The sequence below is a fragment of the Phaseolus vulgaris genome, chromosome 2 (assembly GCF_000499845.2).
Source record: "Phaseolus vulgaris cultivar G19833 chromosome 2, P. vulgaris v2.0, whole genome shotgun sequence".
Classification (NCBI taxonomy): domain Eukaryota; kingdom Viridiplantae; phylum Streptophyta; class Magnoliopsida; order Fabales; family Fabaceae; genus Phaseolus; species Phaseolus vulgaris.
This window is the reverse complement of record NC_023758.2, coordinates 5,788,163-5,802,047: the sequence shown is the minus strand read 5'-3', so window position 1 is coordinate 5,802,047 and position 13,885 is coordinate 5,788,163.

Below are 13,885 nucleotides of genomic sequence, written 5' to 3'. Positions count from 1 at the left end.
GTATTCCCGGCGTGCTGGTTGCTGGCGTCCTTGGCCCCTGCCCTTGTTCTTCCTTGGATCATAAGGATGGCGAGTCCTCTGATCCCTTCTGGCCGCCGCTGTCTCCAGCACCCTCTGCGGCTGGATCCTAGTCTGGGCGCGTGGCCTAGTGGGGGCCACGCTCCCTCTCTTCTCGGCAACTTCGCTCTCGTCGGCGATGTGGGCCACCGCAAGTCGCCTGACCTCAGCGAACGTGGCGGGGTGTGCCCTGATCAACGCCTCGCAGAATGGTCCCGGCAGCACGCCCTTCTTAAATGCATAGACTAGCATTTCTTCATCTTTGGCCGGCGATCTGACCATTTGCGCCCCAAAGCGATTTAGGTAGTTCCTGAGGAACTCTCCCTGATACTGCCTTATATCAAACAGGTCGTAAGACACCCTGGGCGGTGCCTTATTCACGATGTACTGCTCGACGAAAATCTTCGAGAACTGCTGAAAACTGGTTATGTGACCGTTAGGCAGGCTCACAAACCATTCCAGCGCCGTTCTCTGGAGCGTGCTCACAAACATCTTGCAATACACGACGTCTGATCCTCCTGACAACATCATCTGCGTATGGAACGTGGTGAGATGAGCCTCAGGATCCTCCACGCTGGTGAAAACAGCCTTAACAGGAACCACACTCGCAGGAATAGGCGTGTCAGTAATCGCCTGATCGAAAGGCATAGGAAAAACACGAGGTGGCGACGACGGCGCGACCTCTTCAGCAATAGAACGCCCTTGCTGCTCCTGAAGAGCTTGACGCAGCTCCTCCGTCACCTTGCTAAGCTCATCATTCCTGGCCCGAGAGGCGGCCAGGTCCTCATGCATTCTCGCCTGTTCTATGCGCGAGGCTTCCACAGTTGCCTGCAACGAGCGCATAATCTCTACCATCTGCGCCATGGTCATGGCGGCGGCGCCTTCAGCAGCGACGGGCGCAACTGGACTTGAACGATTGCTTCTCATTTTTCTCATGAAACTTGGCGAATCACAGAATGCAGCGAACAACACTTACTTCAGCTACGATCGATTCAGCGATCAATCGGAAAAAACTGCGCGAAACTCTGCAAGAAACTCAAGAACACCGCGAACCTCCAAAGAAACCTGCAACTCCACCAGAAACCACCGCTTCTCCCACGGATAACCAAACGAGCGAAGGAACTCAAACTCCACCAAACAAATCACGCGTAAACAGCAGAAAACCTCACTTCACCGAATAAAAATCCAAACGAACGGTGGAAAATGCGAAAACACCGAACAAATCTCAAACGAACAGCGAACGATGGTTGCACCAGCACACAACCACGCAGAAAACTAAGAAAACCTCCAAGAACTCACGTTGTGGATGGGAACAGGTTTTACACGGCCCCACGGTGGGCGCCTGATGATCCTGCCTGTTGACCAGAACGTTGGAACCTGCCTCGTCAAAGGATCGACGTATGCACCGCTTCAAACCTCCGTCCTTCTTCAAGATCCACCTCAAGAACCTGCAAAAGAACAGAGCGGCGCCGCTGCGGCCGATCGCACTCCAACGCCCAAGTCAGTGACCGAACCACCAAATACTAAGAGCAAGAACACTCAAGAAATCTCAAGGAACCGTGCAATGTTCTCTCTCACAGTAAGCTCTAGAACTCGCAAGCGTAAAGAGTATAATCTGAACGTGCGTACCTCAGAAAGTTCGTTGAGAATTCTTATATACCTGGTTACTTTCTCTCTCCTGGCAGTTACAGACCTGGACACGTGGCTCGCATCCAGTCGTACACGTGCCATCATCTGGAGCCTCCTTGACTTGGGCGCTGCTTCTGACTCTCTTTTTGGCTAAGTTATTTATGCATGGTACTGCCCAGTGCATAGCTAACTTGGGAGCGCGATCTCTGCTGGAGTTGGCGAGTTAGGGTGCCTTCGTACACCTTCCCTGTGGTCTCGCCGGTCGCCTTCATAATCTGCACCACCTTCATCTTCGGCGATGTGCTTGCTCTGGCGATCTCCAATCGCTTGGTCGCCTGAGTTTACATCTGGCGACTTCACCTTCAACTGGGCGATCGCCGGTATGCTGGAGATCGGAACACGCCAACTTAATAACTAGCGACTTCACGAGCCCCCCGACTTCCTCCTCTTCTGTCAACCTAGCGCCTTGTCAACACGCCCATACCGTAGCTGGATGCCACGTCATCACTTCCGACTGCCAGGGCGGTACACAAGAAGTAGTAAAATATTATATTTTATTTTCTTATTAATTCATTAGAAATATGACGAACTCACCTACACTTGAAGAAAAAAGAATTTCATTAATCAAGGGTCTTTTGGTTCCAAGATTTGGAGATGGCCGGTCCTCAAATTGTATGGCCGAGGAGATAACATTATATAAATGTAAAAATTGTCCCATTAACTTAATGTCATTTTATGTTTTTTTTTCTTCCATTCATTGTATTGTAAGAATATTATGTGACACCTCAGAATTATTTATCTTGTTAATTGATCAATTACCATAATTATCTTATTATATTATTGGTAATTACTTGATGGACGTAATTACTATTACCATAAATAATTAGGCTTTCCCCTTGGGTGTATTATAAATAGAGATTACCGGACAACTAAAGAGACACTCTCATATTCTAACATCACACGGTCGAAACTCATTCCCTAAAGGGATTTTCGAGCCTCTCATCTCTTTGTCTCTCTGCTCACATAATTCCATTCTAAGCGATACACCCTAAAAGGGAACTCGATCAAGATCATGTCTTCGTCCCTCAACCGTGCGATCACGGGTTTACCAGGTATTATCTAATCATTATTCTCGTTTCATTATATGATTGAGGAATCCTAATCCAACATGTGGTATCAGAGCGTTTATGTTGCTTAATCGATTCTTCTTTCGTTTTTCCTAAATTTGGAAGAAACGAGGATTTTGATGTTGGAGATCCCACATCGACTAGAGATTAGAGCCTTTCATTGTATATAAGTGGGTGCAAACCTCAACCCTATGAGCCGGTTTTATGGGGTTGAGTTAGGCTTAAAGTCCACTTTGTAATATGGTATCAGAGCCATTTTGAGCCTATGTTGGAGATCCCACTATTGATTTTCGATGTTTTTATTTTGGTATATTATTGAACCACTTATTTTCGAAAATTCACCTTGATATCATAAAATAAATTTTAATTTTTTCGAGATCCATAATTATTTTAAGATTTTGAAAATTAAAATTTAATAAAAACGTTATGTGTTCTTCATAATTTTCGTGAGTATTCCTTATTTGGAATGGAATTAATTTTGATTCTATGTTCATCATCATTATTTGTTGTTCGTATGAATTTTCGAAAATTAGGAATAAAGAATTTTCAGAAATTAATTATTCCCTTAATTAGGAAATTTCGAAAATAATATTTTTCCTTAATTCAAATTTTCGAAATAAAATTGATTCCCTTAATTAGGAATGAATTTGATTTGATTGTGTTTTCCTAAAAAAAAAAAAAAAGAATTGATATCTTAGTCTCCAAGTTTTTCCTTATTTAGGATAGTATATTCTTGCCTTATTAATTTTCGAGTATTATTATTATTATTACTATTTTCGAAAATAGCAGTCGTGTCAAACTTGGAAACATATCAATCTAATTAAAATTTTGAAGACCAAATCTAAAATCAAATCCTTAATATTCCGCTACTCACCTTATCAGGTTTACGAGTAACATATTTACGCGTTTCCTTTTATTTATCGAATTAAATAAGGTAAATCTCATGATACCGTAATTATGTTTAAAAAAATACTTATTTTGTTAAACTCTTAAAAAAAAATAAAAAAATATTAAGTTTGACAAAATTAAAATTAAATTTTTTGCTTAAACTTAATAACATGAGTCTCCCTTTTGTTCAACGATGATGGGTTATGTCTTGTTATTTGAGTCTATTTAAGCACCTTCACTTACTTGTGAGTACACTTAATTATTAAATATTCACATGACATTTGCCTAAAAACACAATTATTTTTATTCTGTCCAACGATGTTTGTTGCACTTGTGTTTTGCAAACTTAATATGTGCATAAGCTTAAATGTTCACTTCTGTCCAAAGATGATGTGTCACATTCTTATTGCACATACCTTACTTATAATTGTTCATTATGCTTAAATAATTGGTAATTAACCAAAGTGAAAGCTGATTGTTTAAGTAGAACCTAATCTAGTCTATTATTTTGATGTTATAATAGATTTTATCACATCTTCATTATCATAATGGTTCTTACTTATGCCTGCTTTAGATCTAAGTTTCCCTATGTCACTCTAACTTTTTCCTTAGCCTAAGTTTCTCAAATATGGGAATTGAGACCTTGACTGGTGAAAATCATTCTTCTTGGAAAGATTCCTTGATGCTGACTCTTGGGATGCTGGATTTTGATCATGCACTAATTGAAGCTGCTCCTCTTACCCTCACTGATAAGAGCACTCCTGAAGATAAGATGGCTTATGAGAAATGGCAAAGGAGTAACAAGATGTGTCTTATGCTTATTAAGAATTCCATCAGCCCAATCATCAGAGGAGGCATTCCTGATTCACCTAACGCTAAGGCTTATCTAGCTTATGTGGAGGAACAATTTCAAGGAACCTCTAAGGTGCATGCTAGTACTCTTATCTTGAAGTTGGTGACTACAAAATATGACGGGCGCACCGACATTCGCGAGCACATCCTGATGATGAGCGACATGGCCCGTAAACTTAAGGGATTGGCCATGGAGATCAGTGAAGGTTTCCTAGTCCACTTCATTATGACTTCTCTTCCTTCTGCGTTTGAAGCCTTCAAAGTCAACTATAATACTCAGAAGGACAAATGGTCCATGAGTGAGTTGATTGCTATGACTGTTCAAGAAGAAGAGCGGCTGAAGCTGGAGAAACCAGATGTTGCTTACCTCGTGGCTACTGAATCGAAGAAGCGAAAGGGCAAATTCCATAAAAAAGGAATCTAATAAGGTCCCTAAAACTGATGCAAGTGCACCCTCCAGCTCTAACAGATCCACTAGCAAGTCCTACTGCAAGTTTTGCCGCAAGGTAGGACATAAGCAGTCTGAGTGCTCAAGCTTTAATGAGTGGCTGGCTAAGAAAAGTAATCATCTAAATATGATAATTGAGTCCTTTAATTTAAATGTTCCAACTAATACTTGGTGGTTTGACTTTGGTTCTATGATTCATGTGACCAATTCAATCCAGGGATTCCTTACAATCCGGAAGCTGGAAAGAAACCAAAGAACACTTAAGATGGGGAATGAACAAGAACTATTTGTCGAAGCTGTGGGAACCTTAGAATTACTTATGAAAACTGGAAAATGTATTAAACTTTTTGATACCTTATATATTCCCAAAATTACTCAGAATCTTGTATCAGGACCAAAGTTAGACATTGATGGTTTTTATGTTTCCCATGGTCATGGCAAACTTACTATTTCTTTAAATTCTCAATTGTTTGGTACTGGTTTTCTGGATAACGGTCTCTATAAGTTATAAATAGATGATAACTTCTCCAAATCTTTGTTATCATATAATATTAATGAGAACTTAACAAAGACCAAGAGAAAACGAGACTTAGAAACTTCATCCATGTTGTGGCATCAACGTTTAGGCCACATTTCACGAGATCACTTATCTCGACTTGTGAAGGATGAAGTCTTACCATCTCTCGATTTGACTGATTTTGGAACATGTGTCAAATGCCTCAAAGGAAAAATGACATCCACGACTAAGAAAGGTGCCACTAGGAGTTCAAAATTATTAGAACTTATTCATACTGACATTAGTGGCCCTTACAACATCGTTGGAATAACAGGACATAATTCATTTATCGCTTTTATAGATGATTATTCTCGTTACATGTACTTGTATCTCATTAAGGAAAAATCTGAATCACTTACAACTTTTAAAGATTATAAAACTGAAGTTGAAAAATAACTTGATCTTCAAATAAAAGTTGTGCGATCAAATAGAGGAGGTGAATACTATGGTAGACATACTGATTTGGGACAAGCCCCTGGTCCATTTTATGAGTTTTTTAAAAGCCAGGGGATTGTGAACCAATACACCATGCCCGGTACTCCTAAAAAAAACGGTGTTGCTGAAAGGAGAAACAAGACCCTAATGAACATGGTGTGTAGTATGTTAGCCAACTCCAATTTGCCCTTATTCCTCTGGACCGAGACATTAAAAGCAGCAGTTCATATACTCAATAGAGTTCCTTCCAAATCTGTCCCTAAAACTCCTTATGAACTTTGGACTGGAAGGAAACCGAGTCTTAGATATATGAAAGTATGGGGCTGCCTTGCTGAAGCTAAAGTTTATAACCCTTTCTTAAAGAAGCTTGACATGAAAACAGTAACTTGTCACTTCATCGGGTATACCGATCACTCAAAGGGTTATAGATTTTATTGTCCTTCCCACGTCACCCGCATTGTAGAAAACCAAGCATGCTCATTTCCTAAAGGATTTCAAGATCAGTGGGAGGAGTGACAATCCTTACCTGGATTTACTAGAAGTACAAGAGGCGGGGGGGGGGGGGGAGATCTACATCGACTACTAATTTGCCTCTGATCACTCCTCTTGTACCCACTCCGCGCGTCACTGCACCACCTACTCCACGCTCAGAACCTGATCCTACTCTGAATCCATCTGAGAATGAAGGCACCCTGAACGACAAACATCAGTACAATGCAGAACCCGCTAATCAGCTCAGGAGGTCATCTAGAACTAAAACTGCTACTAATTTTGATGATTATGTAACCTACCAGACTGAAGCAGAAATGGATGCCGGAAGGTATACTGATCCTACCTCTTACAATGAAGCCATTACTAGTGATCAGTCTTCTGAATGGAATAATGCCATGCTCGATGAGCTTGACTCCATGAAGAAAAATAATGTTTGGGATCTAGTAGAATTACCCGACGGAGTAAAACCCGTAGGATCTAAATGGGTGTTCAAAACCAAGCTAGATCAGAATGGAAACATTGAACACTTCAAAACAAGATTGGTTGCAAAAGGGTTCACTCAGAAAGAGGGAATTGATTATCAAGAGACCTTTTCACCTGTCTCTCGAAAAGATTCCTTAAGGATCGTAATGGCCCTCGTAGCTCACTTTGATCTAGAGCTACATCAGATGGACGTCAAGACCGCTTTCCTTAACGACGACTTGTATGAAGACGTGTACATGCAACAACCAGAAGGTTTTAAACCTGAAGGTCAAGAACACCTAGTCTGCAAGCTGAAGAAATCCATTTACGAGCTGAAGCAAGCCTCACGGCAGTGGTACATAAAGTTTGATGAAGTTATGAAGAAACAAGGTTTCCTTAAGAATAGAGTGGATCAATGCACCTACCTCAAGACGAGTGGGAGCAACTTTACTATACTTGTCCTTTACGTAGATTACATTCTATTGACAAGTAATAGTATAGACATGTTGCATGAGTCAAAGCGCATACTTTCGCATAATTTTGACATGAAGGATCTCGGAGAGGCCGCTTATGTTATTGGCATCGAAATATACCGAGATAGAGCTAAGGGGATTTTGGGATTATCCCAAAGGGCCTACCTTGACCGTGTCCTCACTCGTTATAACATGCAACATTGCTCTCCTTCTGTGGCTCCAGTAATTAAGGGAGATGTTTTCGGTTCTTTTCAATGTCCGAAAACAGAGGCTGAAAAAAGAGCAAATGGCGATGATACCTTATGCATCTGTAGTTGGAAGCATTATGTATGCTCAAGTCTGTACTCGTCCGGATATCGCGTACATTGCTGGAATGCTAGGCCGGTATCAATCTAATCCTGGTCTAGATCACTGGAAAGCAGCTAAGAAAGTATTTCGATATCTACAAGGCACAAAAGACTATAAGTTGACCTATTGGAGAAGTGACAGTTTAGAAGTGGTGGGTTATTTTGACTCTGATTTTGCAAAATGCAAAGATGACAAGAAATCCACTTCTGGGTATATCTTTATGTTAAGAGGCGGGCATATCTCATGGAAGAGTCATAAGCAGCAATTAACAAAAACCTCAACAATGATGGCAGAATATGTTGCAGTGTACAATGCAACTTGTCATGGAATGTTGTTGTGAAATCTTATCGCTGGACTCAAAGTCAATAACTCCATTTCCAGGCCATTGAAGCTTTATTGTGATAACAGCTGCCGTTAGTTTTTCGAACAATAACAGTTCGAGTGGCGCTGGATTATATCTTGATACAAAGTACTTGTTCGTACGTGAGTGAGTTGAGGAAAATAAGCTTTGTATTGAGTATATTAGTACTAAAAATATGCTTGCGGATCCGATGACTAAAGGTCTCCCACCTAAAGTATTCGAAGAACATGTTTCGAAGACCTTATTTAGCATATTTGTACTTACTTATGTTTAATAAAATTTCTTCATTTACCTTGATTTGTGTGTCCTTAAATATGTTTATGCATGCCTAAATATACATAGACACTAACTGTACAAATCAAAGTCTAAAGGGCTTACTTATCAATTGATCCTAAAATTTACTTAAGTTTTAAATTTGTATTGTAGTATGATTAATGGGGGTCTTGTGTTGAATACTGATTCAAAGACTGTATTTCTCTGCTACAATTACGGTTTAGAACTAAAATGAGTATTAAAATCTGGCCAGACTTATCTAATGCTCATAATAAATAATCCTTTGGCCAAGTGGGAGAATGTAAGAATATTATGTGTCACCTCACGATTATTTATCTTATTAATTGATCAATTACCATAATTATCCTATTATATTATTGGTAATTACTTGATGGACGTAATTACTATTACCATAAATAATTAGGCTTTCCCCTTGGGTGTATTATAGAGATTACCAGACAACTAAAGAGACACTCTCATATTCTAACATCACATGGTCGAAACTCATTCCCTAAAGGGATTTTCGAGCCTCTCGTCTTTTTGTCTCTTTGCTCACATAATTCCATTCTAAGCGATACACCCTAAAGGGGAACCCGATCAAGATCATGTCTTCGTCCCTCAGCCATGCGATCACGGGTTTACCAGGTATTATCTAATCATTATTCTCGTTTTATTATATGATTGAGGAATCCTAATCCAACATGTATGTCATCTTTTATTTTCTTTTTGTATTTGTAAAATTGTCATTATTTATCACCTTCCAAACAAAATATACAAATATATCACAAAAAAAGAAATTGTTAAATCACTTCATCTTCCTTAATAACCTTATTGTAAAGACATAAAAAATAATTTTATAATAGAAGTGATATATTTGAAAAGATAGTTAAATATTTTATTATTAAAATAAAAATTGTATATAAATAGAAAAATCAGTTATTTAGATTTTTTTTAAAGAACCACTATCTCTAAACTTTTTTTTTCTTTGTCTTCTCTCTAACTTTCTAAACCCCTCTGTCATCAGACTAATGATCGAAGTCCGTCATTAAACTCCTGGCAGTAAATAATACAAGATTGCCTCATCAGAATCTTAGTTAGAATAAGTTCATTATGTTCATTTTTCCTTTGAGTCAGTTTTGAACTTTTTAGGTTTGTTTTTGGTAGATGTTTTGCATGTGTTGTTTTTCGCTTTAGAAAAGAATTAGTCTCTATTGGTTCAAAGTCCTAGTGATATAGTTAGATCTTTGATCATGACTTTGTGGTGTAGGTTAAGCTACCCTTGGGCTTTGTAAGATTGAAGTTCTTTGTGAACACATCTACTTCTTCTCAGGTAAAGGAAACTGATTTAATTTTATATAGAAACCTAGGTTAGAAGATCTTGATGTGGGGGTGACGTGGTCACTAGTTCCAATTTTATTGTATGATTGTCTGTTTTTTAGTGAAGTAGTTATCAATTGAAATTTTAAATTGTGAAATGGTAAATTTTGAATATTATGTATTGATTTTGATGTGAATATAGTTATTGAATGTGTTTTGATTGAGATTGGAAGTGTTTAAATGTAGTATAAATGAGTTGAATTGTTTTATGATATAATTGAAGTTAAGAATTTGTGATTATTGGTTATTGATTTTGATTTAGAGATGTTGAATATATATAGATGGTATTACAAATGAACAGGTTAGCTTTATTAAAATTACCATCCAACTATGAGCAAGAAATTGTTTATTTTTTTCGATCTAATATGTTTTAGTATAAAATATTTGTTGAAAAGCTTGAATTTTAACACTTTTATGTAGTTTTAATCTGCATATCTCACTTAAGCAAGATATTTTCGCTTAAGCAAGATATTTTCGCTTATGCAAAATATTCTCGCTCAAGCTAGCTTGGGACAATGAGTTTGACAGAAAATTCTTGCTCCTTCTTGATTAACTATGAGAATTTAATTTTAACTTTTTAAATTTTTTTAAATAATCTTAAATGAAACATAATTCTACTTTTTTAAATAACATCACTTGATCTTTAAAAATATGGATATTCTCATTGTTGTTGGTTGTCCTATCTCTTCTGAAGACCATATTGAAGCAATCTTGAATGGCTTGTCTGATGACTATGACTCCTTCATCACCTTCGTTACCTCAAGACTGGACCCATACACCGTTAAAGATCTTGAAGCTCTTCTTTTGGCTTAGGAAGAACATTTTAAGAAAACCTTCCTTTCTATTGAGTGTCTTATTCAAGCCCATAATACCTACGTCTCCTCCCATTTTCGTTCTTACAATAAACAAGGTCGTGGACAGTCTTGTTCGTCTTCTTCCAAATCACCTCAACATTCTCCTCAACACCTATATCATTCCAAGAATACATTGTTGTCTCCTTCTACTTCTTCCAATTTTCCCAAAATCATGTGCCAGATATGCAAGAAATTGTGCCACTCTGCTGATAGTTGTCGGCACAAGTATGATAGGTCCTCTCAATTTGTGATAAGTGTTAATACCTCTCACTTTGCTCTTTCAGTTTGTGATGACAGCGAACCCTCCATTCTTGGTGCACCACCGCTTGTTCCAGACAATCTCTGGTATCTGGATAGTGGAACAACCCATCATCTCACTCATGATGAATCATCCTTCACAAACAAGACTCCCTACACAGGTTCTAATTCTGTAACCATAGGTAATGGTGTTGGCTTGCATATCAAACACATTGGCTTCGCTACCTATACTGATTCCTCTTCTTCAAATCTTTTTTTTTCTGTAAATTAACTTTACATGTTCCTTATATTACAAAAAAATCTTTTAAGCTTTTCTAAATTTGCTCGTGACAATAATGTCTTTCTCATGGCATCATCGTTTTGGCCATGCACATGCTAATATCATTAATAAAATATTGAAACATTGTAATCTTCCTCACAATATTAATCACAATTTTTGTGACTCCCGCATGCTTGGCAAAATGCATCAACTACCATTTTTTAATTCTACTACTATTTTCAATGCACTTCTTCAACTTGTTTATCTTGACATTTGGGGTCCTGCACCTATACCTGCTTCTAATGGTTATTTCTACTAAATTACTTTTTTATATGCTTATTCTAGATATGTATGGCTATATCTCCTTCAACATAAATCTCAAGTATGTACTGTTTTTCAAACTTTTCACAAATTTGCTGAAAAACAAATTGGTTTTCAACTCAAATGTATTCAGTCAGACAATGTTAAAGAATTTCTCTGTTTTAAACCTTATCTTGCTACTCATTGCATTCTTCATCGCCTTACATGTTCTCACACCCATGAGCAAAACGACTCTATTGAAAGAAAAAATCGCCATATAACTGATATGGGTCTTGCTTTGCTCGCTACTGCATCTCTTCCAATGATATTCTAGGGTGAAGCCTTCACCACAACAACATCTATAATCAATGTTTTACCTTTTTCTACCATTCACTATGACAATCCATATCATCAGTTTTTCAACAAACAACTTAACTACAATTTTTTTAAAAGTTTTGGTTGTGCATGTTATCCTTTACTTTGTCCGTATAACAAACATAAGTTTGCTTTTCATTCCACTATCTACATGTTTATTGGTTATAGTCCTACACATAAAGGTTACCTATGCTTATCACCCTTTGGTAAAATTTATATTAGTCGTCATGTTTTATTTGATGAATTTTTTTTCCTTTTCTCTTACATTTTTCTACTATATCTCTTGTTGAACCTGATATGCTTTCTACTTTTCCTTTAACTCTTGCTTTAATACCATCTTCTACTCTTACTTCTTCTTCTTTTGTCACTCTTGATATCACTCATTCTTTATATATATCTCTATCTCTAACCTCTTATGCAGGTTCACCATCTTCTCCTTGCATTCAAAATAACCATCCCATGATTACACGTGGAAAGTCTGACATATTCAAACACATAACATTATAATACATCTTTCAGTTCTTTTTTTGTTCCCATAACAGTTAAAGATGCTCTTCACCAACCTCACTAGTATGTTGCATGCATGAAGAATACAAAGCTTTGTGCGCTAACCAAACCTGGACCTTGACTACTTTACCTCCTGACATTCAACCCATTGGTTGCAAGTGGGTTTTTAAAAATAAATACAATCCTAATGGCACCTTACACAAACACAAATTGAGGTTGGTTGCCAAAGGTTTTCATCAACTTGAAGATTTGGATTACTCTGAAACATTTAGTCTGGTAGTCAAACTAACTACAATACGCATTATTCGCACCCTAACTTTATCATATAATTGGCATATTAATCAAATAGACATTAACAATGCTTTTCTTTATGGTGATTTACAAGAGGACGTTTTCATACTTCAGCCCCCTGGTTTTGAATATGCAAATTCCAATCTTGTTTGTAAGCTCCACAAAGCTATTTATGGTTTCAAACAAGCACCACAATCATGGTTTCAGAAGTTAAGTATGCAAATTCCAATCTTGTTTGTAAGCTCCACAAAGCTATTTATGGTTTCAAACAAGCACCACAATCATGGTTTCAGAAGTTAAGTATTGTTCTTTCATCCTTTGGTTTTTCATCTACTAAATCTATCTCATCACCCTTCATCAAGTCTCAGAATAACGCTACCTTATTTGTCCTCATTTATGTGGATGATATTATCATCACAAGAAGTTCGTATACAACTCTTATTCACTCTTATTTATGTGGATGATATTATCATCTATTATTCACTCCCTTCAATAGCATTTTGGCCCAAAGGATCTTGGCAAGCTTCATTACTTTCTGGTGTAGAAACTTCGTGGACAACTGATGGCTCTCTTCATCTTTCACAAAATAAATATATTAAAGATCTCTTACATAAATCCAACATGCTTCTGTCAAAATCTCAGCCCATACCCATGGTCTCTTCTCCTCATTTATCTTAGGATGGAACCATTGTGTTTGACAATGCCTCGCTCTATCGCTCTGTCGTTGGCTCCCTTCAATACATTCTTATCACTCGTCCTGAACTCTTCTATAGTGTCAATAAGGTCTTCCAATTTATGCACCATCCTCAACAACATCATTGGAAGGTCGTGAAGTGAATCATACATTACCTAGCAGGCTCTCAGACTCATGGTCTTCTCCTTCGCAAGTCTTCACACCTTCATCTTCAAGCCTATGCTTATGCTGATTGGGGTTCAGATCTAGATGATAGAAAATCCACCACTGGGTATACAGTTTTCCTTGGTCTCAATCATATATCTTAGGCATCCAACAAACAAAAGGTAGTCTCACGAAGCACTACTGAAGCTGAATATCGCAGTATAGCAGCAACCCTCGTAGAAATCAAGTGGACAACTAATCTCCTTCATGGGTTATGTGTTCCTATTCATACTCCATCCATATACACTGATAATCTTGGAGTTGCTCTCCTTGTTGTTAATCGTGTCATGCATTCCAAAACAAAACATTTTGATTTAGATCTATTCAACAAAAGCACCTTCATCTTACTCATATTCCTGGAACCA